Source organism: Gracilinanus agilis, chromosome 1, assembly GCF_016433145.1.
Source record: "Gracilinanus agilis isolate LMUSP501 chromosome 1, AgileGrace, whole genome shotgun sequence".
Lineage (NCBI taxonomy): Eukaryota > Metazoa > Chordata > Mammalia > Didelphimorphia > Didelphidae > Gracilinanus > Gracilinanus agilis.
The window spans coordinates 213,276,835-213,296,198 of NC_058130.1; the positions used below are offsets into that span (position 1 = coordinate 213,276,835).

Sequence of the window (19,364 nt, forward strand, 5' to 3'; positions counted from 1 at the left end):
TGATCTCTATATACATCACTAGCTGTTCCCTAGATTATTTTGTAATTAAATTGTATTGACTTCTCCATTTAAATGCTGCTCTCTTCAATATAATATAAATTTCCTTAGGGTACAGATTGTTTTCATTTTTGTTCTTGTATCCCCAGCATGTTTCTTGCACACTGTGTTTAAAAAATATATACTAAATTATGATACATTCTGCATAAACCTGGAAGATCACACATTAAAAGGAAGAAGTGAGAGGTATTTATGTAGCACAGTGGATAAAGTGCCAGATCTAGAGTCGGGAGGACCTGGGTTCAAATATGGTCTTAGACAAATCCTAGCTGTGACCCTGGGCAAGTCACCTAACCTCAATAACCTAGCCCTTGCCACTCTTCTGCCTTAATACTTAGTACTGATTCTAAGAGTGAAGCTAAGGGTTTACAAAGGACTAGGTGATTATTATTCAGGCCACAGGAAGCAAACGTTCTGGTGTAGAGAGAAGAAATCCTGGGACAATTGGAGGATGAAAGCAGGTGTATGTTACTCTGATTTGTATGCTGTTTATTTACTCTTCTACAAATCTCTGTTTGGTATAGCTGGAGTCTCAAATCCTGGGTTCATATCCTGGCTATTCCATTTATTAGCTGTGGAATCTTGAGCAAATCCCTTAGTCTTCTTAAAGCTCAATTTCTCATTCCAAAAATAGTAATAAAGACATGCCTTGTGAATCCTAAAGTTCACTTGAATAGAGTTTATTCAACTGATATCATCTCTGTTTCTTTGCTAAGCAGAATTATCTTTGGACTGGAAAGTCCAGAGTAAAGATGGTTAATAGGGTAGTTGTTACCCTAAATAAATAAAGAGATAGTAAGAGAGAATCTAGCTGCCCTTCTTGAATTCAAGTCAACAGGCCCAAAAGAAATTATTCCAGACTCTGAAACAACTATTATCTCTGATTGTTAATCCACTGTTTTTGAAAGGTTGCAGAAAATCGGGGTGGTACAGGAACAGAAGTACTCTGAATTTAAAAAAAAAAAGAGAATGTCATCTGCAAACCAAGTCAGTGAACTTGACTTGAATTCATGCCAAAATACTAAAATGTATTATGAAATCATTAAGTTAATGTATTACTGTTTTTATTAAATTAGCGAACAGCTAAAAAAGGAAGCATTGATCAGTGGAGACCAACATGGTTTCACCAACAGGTCATGACAGACTAACCTCATTTCCTTTTTTAACAGGATTATTAGACGAGAGATCAGGAAAATGCTGTATATATTGATTACCTAGTTTGAAAAGAGCATTGGACAAAATCTCTTATCTTTCTTGTGGAGAACTTAGAGAAACACAGTTGATCAGTAATGGTGAACCTTTTAGGGATTGAGTGCCCAAACTGCCCCTCATGCTACATGTGAGCAACCCTCCACCACCAACACCTTACCCCAAACAGGGGAGGGAGGAAGCATGCCCATTGGGCTGCTAGGCAGAGGGGTGGGGCATGTGAGAAATGCCTCAGGCACACATGGAGAAGGGGAGCAGAGTAGCCCCTCTGGCATGCTCTGGCATACATGCCATAGGTGTGCCAACATGGGAGTAGATGATAGTACATTTACGTGGACTTGAAAATGACTGAATAGCAGAGTCCAAGCAATATTAATGGTTCAGTGGCTTCCCAAAGTCAGCTTCCCAAGCACAAGATGGGGAGAGCAAATCACCTGAAAAAGATCTGACGGTTTAGTGGACTGAAAACTCCAAGAGTCAAAAGCACGATATGGCAGGCAAAAAGAGCCAATGTAATCTCAGCTTTCATTAAGAAAGACATAACAGGAGGCAGCTAGGTGGCTCAGTAAATTGAGAGCCAGGCCTAGAGATGAGAAGTCCTGGATTCAATTTGTCCTCAGATACTTCCCAACTGTGACTGAACAAGTCACTTAACGCCCATTGCCTATCCCTGACCACTCTTCTGTCTTGGAAACAATATACAGTATTGATTCTAAGATGGAAGGTAAAGGTTGATACAGACAGACAGAACCACATAACCTCCAGGAACAAGACAATGTTAGTTGTTTTGTTTTGTTTTGTTTTGTTTTGTTTTGTTTTGTTTTGTTTTGTTTTGTTTTGTTTTGTTTTTTACTCTTCCCTTGTGATCAGAGTACATTCAGCTTTGGGTGCCACAGTTCAGGAAATACATGGATGCCCTCCCTGTCTACCTTTAAGTCCCAACTAAAATTCCACCTTCTGGGACAGCTAGGTAGCATGGTAATAGAGAGCCAGACCTGGAATCAGGAGGACATGGGTTCAAATTTGGCCTCAAATGCTTTCTGACTATGTGATCCTGAGGAAGTCACTTAGCCCTGATTGCCTAGCCCTGTGTCGATGAAGGCTTGGCACGGGTGCCCAGGCTTGCCAGAGGGGCCTGCTCTGTTCTACCTCTCCACCGCACCTGCAGACATTTTTTACATGCCCCGCTGCTCTGCCCAGCAGCCCAATGTGAGCACGTACTCCCTCTGCTCTGTGGGCTAAATGTGGGGGCTCACAGGTGGCTTAAAGGCAGTGTGGGCACACGATCTCTAAAAGGTTCACCAATGCTGGCCTAGCCCTTGGCTGCTCTTCTGATCTAGAAGTGATACTAAGACAGAAAGTAACGGTTTTAGAAATAAGATAGAGGAAGCCAAGGAGGTCTGATTGCTGCCCTCTAAGAGTTTAAAATCCAATTGGCTAAAACATATTACACAAGTAATACAAAGCAGAATGTAATTTTAAAAAAATGAAAGTAGAAGGGGAAAGAATCTTAGAGATCATCTAATCTAATAGTTCTAGACCTTTAGGCTCCAGAACTCCATTTCCACTGCATTCCAGCCTGCTAGACTGGTCTCTACCTGGCTATTTCAAACTAAACAAATATGTTGTGTTTAAGATTTATTAATCAATCAGTTTATTTAGCACTTGCTTTGTGCCAAGATATTTGGGGATACAAAGATAAAAATGAAAGCTCCTGCCTTCATGCAGCTAACAGGAGAGATAACATATAAAAATACAAAGGTGTCCCCAATGTCTTATTAAAGCTTAAAAACTGCATTAAGATTTTGGAGATAGGGGGCAGCTGGGTAGTTCAGTGGATTGAGAACCAGGCCTAGAGACGGGAGGTCCTAGGTTCAAATGTCACCTCAAACACTTCCCAGCTGTGTGACCCTGGGCAAGTCACTTGACCCCCATTGCCTACCCTTACCACTCTTCTGCCTTGGAGCCAATACACAGTATTGATTCCAAGATGGAAGGTAAAGGTTTAAAAAAAAAAAAAGACTTTGGGGATACCCAGTACATAAAAGCATATACAAAATATGCATCAGATGATTTTGATGAGGGGCAGCACAGAAAAGCATTGGAGCAGTAGAAGGTATCATAGAACTTAGTAGCTTTTCTCCTAAACTTCTTTCACCAACCCCTCTTCCCCCCCAACACACACAACTTCTTTTTAATTCAACAATGATTTATTAAGCCCCTATTGTTTAAAGCACTGTGCTTGGGATACCGAGTCAAAACTGAAAACAGGAACTGCCCTCCAAAAATTTTCCATTTTATTGGGAGAGAGCAGCAAGTCTACAGATAAGGACAACTACCAGCAAAGTCATTCACTTCTATGCTTCTTTAATATCCTCATCCACAAAATGGGGATATTAAAAATTCCTCCCCAACTTATTTCCTAGGGACATTTTGACTATCAAATCAGAGGAAGGGAAGAGATATTTATATAGCATCTAGTATGTTCCAGGCACTGTGCTTTACAAATATTATCTCATTTGATCCTCACAGTAACCTTGAAAGGGAAATGCTATTAACATCCTCATTTTACAGTCAAGGAAACTGAGGCAGAATTTAAGTTGTGATTTGCCCACAGTCACACAGCTAGTAAAATGTCTGAGGCTTCATTTGAACTCAGGTCTTCCTGATTCTAGGCCCAGTGTTCTATCTACTTCACCTTCTAGCTACCTTTATCGATCACTTGAGAAAGCCATTTAATTGGAGCAGCTAGGTGGCTCAGTTTATAGAGGTAGGCCTGGAGATGGGAAGGGAAGTCCTGGGTTCAAATATGACTCGGACTCTTCCTAGCTGCATGGCCCTAGGCAAATTACCCAGTTGCCTAGCCCTTACCCCTTTTCTGCCTTGGATCAGATACTTTTTATTTAAAGAAAGAAAGAAAATCACTCAGATTCTTCCCCTGTAAAGTGGGAATAATAACACTTATCTTTCCTATCACATAGCTTTGTGGTGAGGCTCAAATGGGTTAATGGTGCTGAACATTTTGTAAACCTTTTAAAAGGACTAATGTCAATTAAAAACATTTTAAAATTTCTCCATTTAATGGATGCATTTTGCGCCCCCCCCCACCCCCATTTTAGAGATTAAGAAAAAAAATCATGCAGTGAACTGACATCCCCAGAGTTTCTGAAAAGGCCTGGGACCCAGGCCTCATTCCGTTATACCATTCTGACACTCAGATCACCAGGGAGTTCCAAAAATGTTTCGATACTGTGATCTCTTAATGAGAGCATACTAAGTATTTTTGGCTACTCAGTATTATCTACCTGAAAACAGGGGCTGCCTGTGTCACAGCAAAGTAGGTTTCTAAGTTTTTCCAGTCCTTCAGACTCAGAAGGGCCAGGCCAGGACTTTACCTCTTGTTGGAAAAGGGCATTTCAGGCAAAGAGGGCAGAAGGCTTTTTTTTCCTTGAGACTTTCCGTTTTGAGTGGAGCTCTTTATCTTTCTGCCTGGGATCCTTCTGAAAGACAATGGGCTCCATTCTCTGAATTCCCATTTAGTCTCCTTCTCTATACACACTGAGCCCCTGTTCACTTCAGATGGAGCTCAGCATTGAGAGCAGGAGGCACACGCCTCAAGAGGGGGACCCAGTCTCAAAAAACAACCTCTGGGGAGACCGAGGCACTTTGACCTCAACAACCAGGGGCAGAATTATTGACGGAGCTGGGCTCCCTGTGTGCTGTGCCAAATGCCAAGATTATTTTCAAAAGGTCCCATCCAAAATGCCAATCTTGATAGTCTGCCGAGCTTTCCTCTCAAAAAAAAAAAAAGTATCTAGAACAATCCGTTTATTTCAAGAAGAGAAGAAAAGGCCAGCCAGCCCATTGAGGTCCAGGGGATGAGAGAATCAGAGGCCCTAGTGCTGAAAAGAACCTCAGAGACAATGGAATTCAGCCCCCTTCAGTTTGTAAATGAAGATCCTGAAACCCAGGGTGGTGAGTGACTTGCCAGTCAAAGAAGGACTAATTGTCACATTTGAACCCAGGTTTCCTGTATCTAGAACCATTGCCCCCATGTGAAGTTTGTAAGATACTGAAAAAATGGATACGTAAGCTCTAATGTAGAAAACCTGTCTAGAACCAGATTCACTGGGGAAACTGTGAGGTGAGGGCAGGAATGGTACCACTCGCCTTCAACACTGGGGTGAAGAGGGAGCTTTTTTTAAACCTGTTTTGCTTAGATTACCCACATAGACCATGTCTGACATACTTTGAATGGAGTAACAGATGGGAAAACTGAAACAGGTCAGGCCACCATTGGCTTTCTAGTTACTGAGGAACATTTTTCCATGTTTGTTTTACGTAACTTTTCATACATAGTCATTTACACAAAATAGCAACTGCTCTAAAAAGCTCCAAACCTACTTCAGCCAAAAATAATGCATTTTTGAACCCTGACTTCCCTTGAGCACCTAAAAAAAGTACTTGGCCTTATTTAGAGAGCGGGAGATATATGTCAGAAAGCCCTGATTTAAAGCCGCCACAGGAAAAGTTGTCATACCTGTGGAATACTGCAAGCAACAAAATATTAGTGGAATCTCTGAGTCTCTTTAAAAAAAGAAGAAAGGGAGGAAGTGATTTTTAACAAGTTTAGAATCAATATGGAAAACATGCAGGTGTGGTGTGGGGTTTGGGATATCGTGTCCTGCTGAAGGATGATGAAATTACTTTTAAGTCTGTGTAATTTTCCGGTGACTTGTAAAGCTTCTCTGGTGGGATCTGTTACTACTCCAATAAGTATTGGGGTAAATTCTACTTGGCAGCTGTCAGTTTTTCATTTAAGGTCTACAATTTTAATTAAGTTTATAGTTTCTTACTCTCCTATGCCCAAAGACCATGAGGGCACACACTGGATGCTAAAGGAAGCTGTCAGTTGTCTAATCATGTCATGGTTCCATACTGTGTGTCAACCCCAGAGAGATATTGACCTATTTGGGTCAACCCCATTTCCCCCCTTCCTTTTTTTGTTGTTCATTTGTTTCAGTTGTGTGTGACTCTTCGTGACTCTGTTTGGAGTTTTCTTAGCAAAGATACTGGAGTGGTTTGCCATTTCCTTCTTCAGCTCATTTTACAGATGAGGAAACTGAGGCAAACAGGGTGAAGTGACTTCTTCAGGGTCATCCAATTAGTAAGAGTCTGAGGCTGGATTTGAACCCAGAAAGATGAGACTCCTTGACTCCAGGTCTGGCATTCTATGCCCTATGGCACCACCTAGCTGCCCCTTCCTTTTAGAAACCATTAATAAAGAATAGGGATTTGCATGGCCCATAGGTAGCTCAGTGAAAAGAGTCCCAGGCCTGGAGTGGGGAGGACCTAGGGTCAAAAATAGCCTCAGACACTTCCTAGCTGTTTGCCCTTGGGCAAGTCACTTAATCCCATTTGCCTTGCCTGTAATACTCTTCTATCTCTGAGTTGTTACTGAGATAGACAGTAAAGGTTTAAAAAAGAAAACAGTAGTGGCACCCAACTTTTTTACTATTATTATTTTAAACCTTTGCCATCTGTCTTAGAATCAATACTATGTATTAGTCCCAAGGCAGAAGAGCAGTAAGGGCTAGACAATTGGGAGGAAGTGACTTGCCCAGAGTCACACAGCTAGGAAGTGTCTGAGGCCAAATTTGAACCCAGAATCTCCCAACTCTATGCTGGGCTCTCTATCCACTGAGTCACTTAGCCATGTGTGCCCCATTTCACAGCCATTATTGCATTAGTTCCCCACAACAGTCCTGGGAGAGAGGCAAGGCTGGGATCTCTGTGATGCCCCCATCACAGAGAGAGATGAGGGAGCAGAAGCCCAGGGAACTTGGGATAACTCTCTACTAGTGGCAGATCTAGGACTGAGCCTCAGATCTCCTAGCTGCTCCCCCAGGGTGTAGGTGTGCACATGCTCTCAAACTACATAACAGAAAAAGGCTGCAATAGAGATAAGAAAACTACCAAGATTTTGAGCAGCTAGGTAGTACAGTAATTAAATCCCCAGGCCTGGAGTAGGGAGAAACCTGGGTTCAAATCTGGCCTCAAGATTCTTTCTAGTTGTGTGACCCTGGGCAAGTCACTTAATCCTGTTTGCCTAGTCTTTGCCATTGTGACCTAGAGTTACCACTAAGACAGAAAGTAAAGATTTAAAAAGAAACAACAACACAACCTCATTATAGGGAGAAGTATGATGGAGTTTGGGTTTCATAAGTTTAAGCCCATTACTGGGAAGCTGGAGTATTGTTCTATGGGGCAGAGATGTTCAGCATTCTCCAGTTGTGTCAGAATCAGATTAAAATGAAATTGGGAAATATTTCGCAAAAGAAATAAAAACATAGTTGGTGTCACTATGTGACTTTCCAAGTCATTATGTACTGAATGGGATCCTTAGGGAGTTCGATGACACTGTATAGGTATGGCAGTAGAAAGAAGCCTGAAAATTATGAAAAATAGGTTGATTGTCTTTTCCATCATGGGTCACCCACCCTGGGAGTTCTAAGCTATCTAGTCCTGTTCATCTTGTGGACTAATGCATTTCAGGCTCAGGAGACACTGCAAAGGTGTAAGGAGATTCTACTCAGAGGAGGGCTGCTTGCTAATTGTGGGGCAGGCAAAGCTCCAAGCTCAAGTTAGGGCCTAGATAAAATTGCCAATGGGCAAACAGTTCTCAAAAGAGCAGTCTTTTAACTTAACTTTTCTCTTCCCCTGATGTGCTCAGGGCTTTCAAAATACTCCCTGGATTCCCCTACTGCAACATCCTGTACTTGAGCAGGCACCTTCCCTAGGCAGAGACTTGGTCTCTCAGCCTTTCTCACTTCTGCCTGCCTCCTTTAAGGCAGACTTGTCCAGCATCCCATTTCCTCTCTCAGAAGCTGCATTGTGTCGTGCATTAATTCACTAATGGCAAGGTTTCTGTATGCAATATACTTTTTCGGGGGGGGGGGGGATCTGCTCTTTTTGTGAAATCTGCCTTTTTTGTTTTTAAACAACAATTTTCTATTTTAACCACTTTAATGACTTAAAATAATAGATTTAAAAGCTCTTAGAGGCCATGAAAAACAACCTCCTTATTTTACAGATAGTGAAACTGAGGCAGATAGAAATTAAATAACTTGCCCAGGGAAAAACAACTAATAAGCATTGGAGGAGGGATTTGCACCCTGGTCTTCAAGTCTGATGCTCTGTCCACCATTCCTTGTTGCCTTTGGATATAGCCAGATGGGCAGCTTATCAAATTAGTCCATCAGTATCTATATCTTGGACAAGCATGAGAGAAAGATAAGCCAGGAGAAGAAGAGTCGAAGTTAGATGGCTCAGTGGATTGAGAACCAGTCCTAGAGCCAGAAGATCTTGGGTTCAAATCTGACCTCAGATACTTCCTAGCTCTGGACTCTGGACAAGGTACTTAAACCCCCATGCCTAGCCCTTGCCACTCTTTCTGCCTTGGAACCCATACACAGCATTGATTCTAAGATGGAAGCTAAGGGGAGAGAAAGGAAGGAGGGAGGGAGAAAGAAGGCAAGGTAAAAAGGAAGGAAGGTAGGTAGATAAGTAAGATAAGAAGATAAAGCTGGGCCCAAAATTGGTCAGGAGAAAATTGAGTTGGGTTACACATTTCAAAATTCAAACCATTCAGAGATTCCCAAACTGCCTCTGCAAAAAACTATCTCCTCCTCCCAGAATTCTATATGGCTAGAAATATTGGAAAATCAGTCTGCCAGGAAAATCAAGAATAGGATAGAATACCAGGCCTGGAATCAGTAGGAAGTGGGTTCAAATCTGGCTTCAGACACTTTCTAGCTGTGTGATCCTGAGCAAGTTACTTAATTCCAATTGCCTAGCCCTTGCCCTTCTTCTGTCTTAGAATTGATACTGATAGAATAAAAGGTAGGGGTTTAAGAAGAAGAAAAGGATCCGGGTGGGGGAAATGCTAATGGACAATGGAAAGATCTGTGATGGTCCTAAGCAGGCTAGATATTACCAGTGATGAAGTAGAATGAAAGGCATTGTTGAGGATATGCATGCCTGAAAAATCAGGTGATCATGCAGTACAAATGAGAAGAGCCAGACTGCTCAGTATTATTAATATGCCAATCAGCACAGTGGTATCACTTACCCCAATGAAATGAAATCACAGGTACACACCAAGTAGCATATTAAGCATCCTCCTTGCAAAGTAAATGCTGGACAATTAGTCCTAGCATCCTTCAGGGCATAGCCCGTGAAAGAAGAAAGAGACTATACTGGGTATCTAGAAAGCAATAGCCTTAAAAGAGAATTTGAATCCATTTCCTGGCTTTGGCATTTACTGGTCACTTCACTCTCTGGATGTAGTTTTTTCCTCAGTAACACACCCTGACATGGCTTCCCTCCCTCTTCCTTGACTCAACTCAATTTCTTCCCTTCTCTCTTTTATCAGCTGTTCCAAGGGAACTTGTCTTTAGTAGACTTTGAGGATTTATCTAGGTCTAATTCTATCTAATGTTTACTCTGCCTTGTTGGTGTTAATAGTTTTGTTTTTAAGGGACTGATTAACACATCATTTCCAAAATTGCGGGTCATGTATGGAGAGCTTGTAACCTAGGATATGACCGTCTAGAGAGGGTATGAGAGAATCCAATTCATTCCCTTTGATGCTATTAGCTCAAGGACTATTTGAGATGAAGATTAGAATTTCTCTCTGTGTACCAAATTCAACACTTTCTCTCTTGTGTTCTGCTCCTGTCTACTCAGCTGGCAACAACAAACTTGAAACCAAGGCTAAGACCCATGCATCACAGTGTGGAGGAACTACAAAGCTCCTGGACAGCAGAGGCTGTTTCCTCTTTGACTTAGGTATCACTAGGACCTAACGCAGTTCCTTACATATAGTAGAGATGCTTGATGAATGTTTCTTGGAAATTAAATTCAGAGAAGGCAGCTAGGTATCATAGTGGATAAAGTAGCAAGACTGGAGTTAGGATTTCAAAATTGGCCTCAGACACTTCTTAGTTGTATTACCCTGGGTAAGTCACTGGAAACCTCACTTTGCCTACTCCTTGCCTTTTTGTCTTAGGGTTGTTAGTAGCACAGAAAATAAGGGTTTTTTTTTTTTCATTCTCTAAAGAAAAATAACCCTTCTATCTTAGAACTGATATTGAGTATCACTTCTAAGGCAGAGGAGCAGTAAGGACTAGGCAATTAGGGGTGACTTACCAGGGTCACACAGCTAGGAAATGTCTGAGGCAACATTTGATCCCAGGACCTCTTATCTCTGAGCCCTGGTTCTAAGAAAAAGAAATAAAATCAGAGAGGCAAGAAAGCTCTTGCAGAAGGGATAAAGGTGCACACAGGTGCATGTCAGGAGGTTGAAGGAAATGAATATCGGGTAGACAAGAGAATAGCCAAGGGATTTACCTTTGCTTTAAGCTCTTAAGAAAAGCCACAGGGGTCAGCCCTTTGTGAAAGGTTATCACCACTAGCCATTTATTTACCCAGCTGGTCAGGGACCACCTGCCACCTTGTGTCAGGCAGCCACCTCTGACACATTAGTGACCCTCAGCTCATCCAGGCCTAGAGCTGTTTTCATGTTTTTAGCGTCAGAAGCTAAAATATAAAACTAAACACCATCACCATCTAAAAGGTCCTTCGTCACCTAGAGTGGGACTGGACAGGGGCACAAGGAACAGCAGGTCTTGGGAAGTGACCTGTACTGGCATCCCTCTCCAGGGAGTGGCCCTGAGGAGGAGGCAACCACTTATTAACCAAAGTGAGCCTTTTTGCCACCTTCCCTATCCAGTCCTCCCACTATCACCGCCCACTCTGGGCTGAACCAGTCATATGCTCATGTCACAAGGTGACCCAAGAGCCATTCATTGCTTCACTCTCTTTACAGAAACTCATCTGAACTTGATGTCTAGAGCTAAGAGGAGGAATGAGCAGGGAATAAGTAGCTGCCCTCAGAACTACCAAGAATAGTTGGTCTAGAGTTGATGACTTTTTTTTAAGACCCTAAACTCAAAAGAATAGGGTAAGAATGAGAAATTCTTAACAACCCTGGCAGTTGAGAGGATAGGAGAAAGAGGAAGTAATAGGCCAAGTCAGTGGTCTGCAGTGTTTTTAGACCCCACAAAGTCTTTTGTAATTTCTCAGGATTTCATTAAAAAACCTGAATCAAAGGAAGCATCCTTGGACATTGGAAAGAGCACTGATTGCAGAATCAGAGGACTTGGAGTCAAATACTGATACTTCCTAAGTCACCTAACATCTCTGGATGTCACTTTCCTCATCTGTAGCATGAGGGTGCTAGACTAGTCTCTGAGTTCCCTTCCAGCTCCGGTCTGACCTACAAAACCTGAAATATAGATCATAATCATGCCTACTGATCCCTTTCAAAATCCCAGTTTCCCCAAATACTATCCATAAGGTCAACCCCCATAATTTTATGGTTCACTCATTCAATTAGAAATTCCTTAGCCTCATCTGATTCAGTGATCACTCATAGAGTACCATATGGGCAATCTGCAGGCAGAAAAACGCATCAAAATTAAGTGTGTGTGTGTGTGTGTGTGTGTGTGTGTGTGTGTGTGTGTGTGTGTGTGTGTGTGTGTGTGTGTAGGGGGAGGGTATATCTGGAAAAGGGACTGTCGAATTTGGGTTGGTTTTCTAGTCTGGGAGTACGGAAAGTGCAGGCTCCCTCCTACAGCATTTCTCACAATTCCCTAAAGGAAGCCACAGTGAGCTAGTGTTAAAATTCAGACCTTTACATGTATCCTGTGCCCCTAATGCGGGCACTACAAGGAAAACAATGACGTGTGAGCAAAAGCTCTTGATAATTCCATTCCCCAGCTGACTGCAGAATCCTGTTCATGCCTTCTGGTTTTCCCCACTACGGTTCCCTCCAAAGGTAGTCCTCACTTTCAACTAACAATCTCTGGGTCCTGAACAATATCCTGGGCTTGCAAACAATCTGCTTTTTTTTTTTCTTTCTTTCAAAAATGACCCTCAAATCACTTCACTGTAGATTCTGCTTAAGGAGGAGGAGCTTTGAAATCATTTTCATTCATATTATATATTTGCTTTCGATGACCCCCGATCTGGGGCATCAGAGCTTTGCCTTCCTTCAGAAGTGCCTTCAGAAATGCCTATCTCGCATGTGTAGCACATTAGAAAATTCACTGAGTCGTTCGTTGTTCTGCTTCAGCATGTGGGATCTGATGTTGCATAATTCAAAGAGGAGCAGGGACCTCCTAGTCCCGAGAAGCTGCGCTCCCTAGTAGCTGGGGGGTGGAGTTACGTGGTGGCCTGACCCTACCTTGTCAAAAGCAAACACATAAATAAAGCGTCTTTAGCTCGCCTCGGAACAACCCCCCTCGCCCCCTAAAAAATTCTTATTCAAAATCTGTGAGCACTAAAGAGGAGATGGTGGAGGAGGAGGATGCTGTGAATTAAATGCCTACGGGTGGGGGCGAGCGCGACAACTTTGAGTAGCCTCCAAGTCCACCCATGGAGCCTAAGAAAAGTCGGGGCGGGGGTGGCTGCCATGGAAGGCGAGTTTTGAAAGTCTGCACAGCACACCTCAGCGCTGACAGGCAGCGATATGAAAAACAGCCCGGACTTACCTAATGATTAACTCGCTCTCGGGTCCTTCACTCCCATCCAACATGTGTGCTGAAATGTTGCAGAACGCGTGCGCCGCGCGGGGCTGACCTTAGAGTTTCAGCACTCTTGGTCCGGCCGCTCCAGGAACCTCCCGGGGGGGGACTGACATGCTATCCAGTATGTGCATTCTTGGCTGCAGGAGCTCCCATGTCGTGTTCGTTCTCCTTCCTTCTCCTCCTCTTCCTCCTCCTCCTCTTAGCATTCTCCCGATAGAAAATGCATCGGTGCTTGGCCCTGGGAAGAGAGGAGAGGGAGGGATGCACTTGTCCGGTGGGCGCTTTCCTTGCACCGGATTCCAGTTTCCGAGACCACCCCTTCCTCCCCCTCTCTCAGCTGCCTCAGCCGCCGCCGCCTTGGGGAAAGGAGCCCTGGATCCTGAGGCTTGCTTGGGAGAAGCCGAACGTTCCCTCTCTCCCTGCACGCAGGAATCTCGCCGCCTGCCTGCGGAGTGAAAAGTTGTTCTGTCCAGTGGATCGTCAAAGTTTAACTTTGAGGGGAGGGAGAAAGTGGAAAGCACATTCAACGCCGTTGTCGAGAGAGATCTCCTCTCTCCCCCAGTGGGCCCCGAGCCTAGTGTTTTTATTGATTCCACTCACTGGGGGCTAGCTTGCTCTCAGAAGAAACACTGTGTAATGTGTTCTTTCCTGGCTTTCATTAAAGAAACTCAATGCACTCTGGTCGTGCTGCTGAGCTTGCCTGGCAATCTGCCGACTCTCTGTGGTCCTCCTTTCCCTGGAAGAGCCCCAGCTCCTTGCCTGCTCTCTCCATCCTCCCCCCCCCCCCCCCCTCCGCCCCCTTCCTATGCTCCAGGAAGGATTTCAAAACATCTTACTCCCTTGCCTTACCTCTCTCTCTTCTAAACAAGTACAGTTATAAACAAGGAGCTCCGGGTTTTTTTTCCCCTTAATGGAAAGTTTGTGGAGGTTAGGATGATCCTCTTCACCTTCCCCTTACTTTCTGAAGTCTTTTCCCCATAACAGTTTTTATTCCTTTAATATCCCACCTCCAATCCCACCTCCCTACCCACCTCCAATGAGGTATGTGCTTTGCACATAGTAAGCACCATGTAAATGTTTGCTTGTTGAATTGTAGTTGAACTGAAACTGGCTTTCCATTCCCGGAGCCCTAAAAAAAAAGGAATTAGGTTAGTTACAAACACCGCTCCCCTCCAGAAATACTAGGGATTGTTACATGTATGTGCTGTGGCCATATAGTATAAAAGCAGACTTGGCAAAACACATGCCTTGCTTTAATCCGAGGGCTGATTGTTTGATGACACGAGCCAGGATAGAGCCCAGGATAGATACCAGAGAAGTGAAAATAATCAGTATATTCTTCTTTCCTGTTTCTCCCCCTCACTCAGAGCCAAATAACCAAGTCCCCACTATGATAGGGTACCCTTGTTTTACCCACATGTCAGAATTCATTGTAAAATCACTAAAGGAAGACTTAGGGGACATTAAGAGATGAAATCCCACTCAAGTACCTGAGATACCAATAATTACATTAGTTTTCCTTTGAAAGCAGTTATTCGCTGAAGGGAGGAATATTTTACAAAATAGGTCCTCCTCATGTTTCTCTTTTACTAGTGTGGCAAACATTCCCTGGTCTTCTTCATGGCTACTTATTAGGAAATAGTGATGGTTCCCCCCTACTCCTTTTTTTTTAAAACCAGTTTCTCTCATCTGACATAATTAGTAAAAGTTCTTAACATTATTATGTGCCTAATTAAGAAAAAAACATGAAGATATACCATCTAAAGATGTTAGACACCAGAGCATCCAAGTTTAAAATCAGGATTTTTTTGGCATGTGGAAATTTTTATATTTGTATATATGAACATTTCTGGGTGTCCAGATGCACTTTTCCCCCGGTGTATAGACAATGGTTGAAAGGCGCCTTTCCTGGATCTGAAAGATACAAAGGCTTGTTCTCATTTAAATCTGGCTTCCTGCAGAACTCGTTTGAGGTTTTTCTGCCTGAGTTGAGTCTATAGAAACCTTTCCAAATCAAGTTAATGTAATTTCTTTTCAGTGTCTCTTGCCAGCAGTTGTAGTAGTAGAAGTTAGTTCCTTATTAAACAGATTTTTTTAAAAAAATCAGTTTATTTGTTTTTCTGCACAAGGTATGGTCTTAAAATATTTTTAGTCAATGAAGTGAAATGTCTTCAGTGTCCCCAGTGCTGGAAGGGTTGCCTTTTGGGGGAAGGCAGAGGCAAGAGCTTATATTTTCAAACTATACAGTGAATGATAGACAATATTTTTATTGGCCTAAAAGCCAATTGAATTATTTTTATGCACTTTGAAGCACAACCGTAAAGGCTTCTTTAACTGCAGAACAGCTTGTATTGCTGGGGAGATGTTTACTTTAATTTTTAAGTTTACTTGGTATAACAATGAAATTTAAGACTCTCTTTTTACTGGTATTGACTGTGTTTATTGATGCTAATAAGCTTCAGAAACACAGAGAAACAAGGACATAAATTCATTATATGGAGCAAGTTGCACTAAGTAGTGATAATTTTCATATAAGTCAAATTTAAATCTGTGTGTTGGAAGGTACCACTCTGCCTCTGCCTTTGACAAATACTTAATAAGTGTTTGTCATTGTTTTTGATGTTAGTCATAGTCTTGCTCAGAGTATTCTCCATACAACATGACCTACCACTGGCAAAGTAGAGATTTTCCCCCTAATTGATTGGAAAAGGGCCCAAACCCTAGAGGATTTGATAGGTTTGAAATTATGTAGGCTCATGGAGCTGTTTATAAAGGATCCATGTCTGATCATTTAGTCTATCCTCCTGCCTCTAAGAACTATCAAAAGTTACCATATCAGACACATTATTTTCTCTTTTTTATCTTAAAAAAAATTCTCCAAAGAGGGGATCCTATTTGCTTTTCAGTCAGGCAGTTCTTCCTGGTAGCTAACTCAGGAGTCCTTTCTGCTGTAATTTGAATCCATCCCTTTGTTTTATCCTTAGTGGAAATGGAGAAAAGTTCCTCAAATGGGGGAGAGGCACTGAAGAGAGGAGGAGGTGGGAGAGGGGAGGAGAGAAGGGAATTAGAAATAAAGAAAAGGAGTGAAGAGCGGAGAGAGGAAGTCAAGAAAGCAGGGAGAAACTGGGAGGGGAAAAAGGCAGAGAGGGAGAGTGGTGGAAAGAAGAGGGAAAAGAGAAAAGGAGGGAAAGAAGAGAAGGGGAAGAAGTGAAAAAGAGAGAGAGGAGAAAGGGGGAGGGAAGAAAGGAGAATGGGGGAGGTAGGTAGAAAGAAGAGAAGATAATTTTTTTCCCCTGATGTTAATCCAGTCTGTAAATGAAAATCCAAAACCTATTTATTGAGATGGTCAATTTAACTGAAGTTCCAGTCATTGCCTTTTCTTGGCACTTGATGTCCTTCTTCCCTTTTCCCTCTTTTCTCTCCCATAATGCCTCTTGTGTGCTAGGACTAGAGTTGGACACGACAGGTAACCCAGCTACTGCTTTTAAACTCATCAGTGATTCTTTGACTTGGGAGTTGTCAAAGTGCATCATGGACAACACTAAGTCTTTGTGTTCCAGAAGTCCTATTGGTTTCACAGTCCCACAAGCTATTTGTTGGTATCTTTTCTTACAGTTTTATATCATTTCAAGCTCCCAGATCCAAGGTAAAACAGCTTGAGTTCCTCATAGGTTTTTATTCTACTCCTACACTTCTTTCAAAAATTTAGTGTTCAGAAAGCTCTTTACAAATTTTTGTACAACCTCAAATTTGAAGAGCTTTGGAGACACATATAAGTGGCAGGCATGTCAAAACTGTTATTTACTAATTAAAACCTCATTCTTTGTGGGAATGTGGAGCCAGAAATGGCCACAAATGGAGAATGTTCTCAACAAGATGGAAAATTGGACTGTGTTAATATCCTCAACAATGATAGTTAAGTTGAAGCCTGTAGATCTGAGCTGTGTTGTCTTAAAGCATATTTATTCTGTTTTCATATGGAGCTGTAACTCTCATTCAGCCAGATTTATTCACTGTTAAGGATGCATGAGAACTTTATAAACACATTATAGTTAGCATAATCCTGCAGTTTTGTCTCCTTAGTCAGACTGTGGCATCCCCCTCTTCACACACACCCTTGACATTGGGTGGCCCCCTTGACATACCTCCCTCCTTCCTTCCCATCTTTCCTGGCTTGGGCTTTTTGTATTCTGATGCTGAGTGGGACTGTGAAACCAATAGGTCTTCTGGAACACAAAGACTTAGTGTTGCCCATAGACCAGCTCACTAGGCCAATCTCTGAGTGTTGGACTCCACCAATCTCTTTATGTTGTTAAGAAGTGCTTTAATGTTCCTCAAAGTAGCTTCCCTGCTTTGGGGAGAGGGAGGGAAACTGGTTGGAGGAGGGGAGAAATTAATGAAGACAATAACATAAGCCACACCCAACCAAACAGAAATACTGGGACATTTAGAACCCAAGGGAAGTGTAACATGAGAATTGGAATGGGTTTGGCAAGGGGAATTGGTAACATCCTCCAGCAATATGATACGGGGATGAGAAAATGCAGCAGCAACCGCAGCCTTGGGATGATTAGAACCCCAGAGTCTCAATATGGAGCAATCATTTGCTATCCATTTACCTCCATATTACATCTCCTCTTAATTATACCCATAGAACTTCTACCCCTAAAGATGGTTGTATGGATGCTTCATATTCATCCTAAGATGGAAGGTAAGAGTCAAAAAAATTAGCAACATCAAAACAAGCATAGAGTGAGATGACAGCAAATTATAAAAATTTCAGTGATAATGATAGTTGTAGTAGTGGTCCTTGGATTCCAAGTCTATTTATCCATTCACACGTCAAGTCAGGCTCAAGAAGCATTCACTAGGGCAGCTATGCAGCACAGCAGATAAAGTGCGAGGCCTGGAATTGGGAGGTCCTGGGTTCAAACTTGGCTTCAGACACTATCTAGCTATGTAACCTTGGTTGAGTCTCTTATCCCTGATTCTCCCCTAGGATTTGGCATTAAGATAGAAGACAAGGGTTTAAAAAAGAAGAAAATAAAGCATTTATTAAGCAGTTACAGTGCTGAGGATACCAAAAGAAACAAAAGAACAGCCCCTGCTCTCAAAGAGCTCACAGTCCAATGAAGGGGACAGCATTAGCAATAGAGAAGGATTAGCAGTAATGCCGGGATGAGTCAGATGATGGATTCCTCATTAGGGTCAGAACATCTTTAATGGCAAGGGGATGTTTGTCTGATGGTCTGCGAGATGACTTACACTTAAAGAGGCACTGTGGCTACTACCCCTAAAACTGCTTAATGTCCTGCAATTATGGGAATTTGTGGAGGGCACAAGGTGTGTATGTGTGGCAGAGAATCACCTTACTATGTGCCTATTTTGATGTTGCTACTATTTTTTTTTAACCCATGTCTTCCATCTTAGAATGTATACTAAATATCAGTCCAAGGCAGAAGAATGGTAAGGGCTAGGCAATTGGGATTAAATGACTTGCCCAGAGACTCACTAGCTAGGAAGTATCTGAGGCCACATTTGAATGCATCTCTAGGCCTGGCTTTCAATCCTCTGAGCCACCTAGCTACCCCTTGGTGTTGCTTAAAGGGTCCAGAATGCCTTTTGAAAAAATAATTCTTTGCTTGCAACTCAGTGCAGCCTCATTCTTTATAGACCTTATCCCTGGCTAACCCCCAAATGCATTGATGTCTGTTCTATTTTATGTCTTCTATATTATGAGGGTATTAGCAAATGGATTTTTTCCCTCTTCACTCTAATTCCCATGATTTCCACTTCACTATCTTCCCTCAGCCCTAGAAATGCACATCAGTTTAAAAAAAGAACAAAAAAGCAACCATGCAAACACTGTATACCTTTCTGTCATTAAAAAATGTCATCTTTCACCATCCATTTTATGATTCTGATAGTGTTGGGAGTGATGAGAGGCCTTCCTTTATCCTGACTTCAGCCTTAGATCCACGATGCAACCCAGAATTGTTTCTCAAAGCTAACTTTTCATTCATTATTTCTTAGTGCGGAGTGGAATCAATTAATAGAGTCTGGATGGATAAGAGAAGAGAAGACTTTTCCTTTCACTATTGTGACAGCTGCTCATCTGTCCAATGACGTTATTAATGGCAGCTTTCATTTCCCTCTTACACAGTTTTGGTAGTATACTCTTCTTTTACAGAAGAGGCCCAGAGAGGTGAAATGTTTAGATTAAGGTCGCACAGCAAATTAGCAGCAGAAGTGGCACTAGAATTCATGGCCTGTCTAACTGTCTGCCTGTCTGCCTGTCTGTCTAACTTTCTTTATTTCTTTCTTTCTTTGTTTCTTTGTTTCTTTGTTTGTTTGTTTGTTTCTTTGTTTGTTTGTTTGTTTGTTTGTTTGTTTGTTTGTTTGTTTCTTTCTTTCTTTCTTTCTTTCTTTCTTTCTTTCTTTCTTTCT

General features: G+C 42.2%; 2 protein-coding genes across 4 annotated transcripts in view; one reads left to right on the plus strand and one right to left on the minus strand.

Moving 5' to 3' along the window:
* The window catches only part of GPR146 (G protein-coupled receptor 146), a 91,817-nt gene extending 78,151 nt beyond the window's left edge, over positions 1-13,666 (minus strand). For 2 of the 3 annotated variants that reach the window (XM_044660045.1, XM_044660038.1), the window contains exon 1: positions 12,882-13,664. The gene's annotated coding sequence lies outside the window, so the exon portion shown is untranslated. Of the gene's footprint in view, positions 1-12,881 lie in introns of all 3 variants that reach the window. The other variant, XR_006505338.1, reaches the window with a different exon arrangement.
* Positions 1-19,364, plus strand: part of C1H7orf50 (chromosome 1 C7orf50 homolog) — a 372,322-nt gene that overhangs the window by 241,492 nt on the left and 111,466 nt on the right. The gene's annotated exons all lie outside the window — the stretch shown is intronic.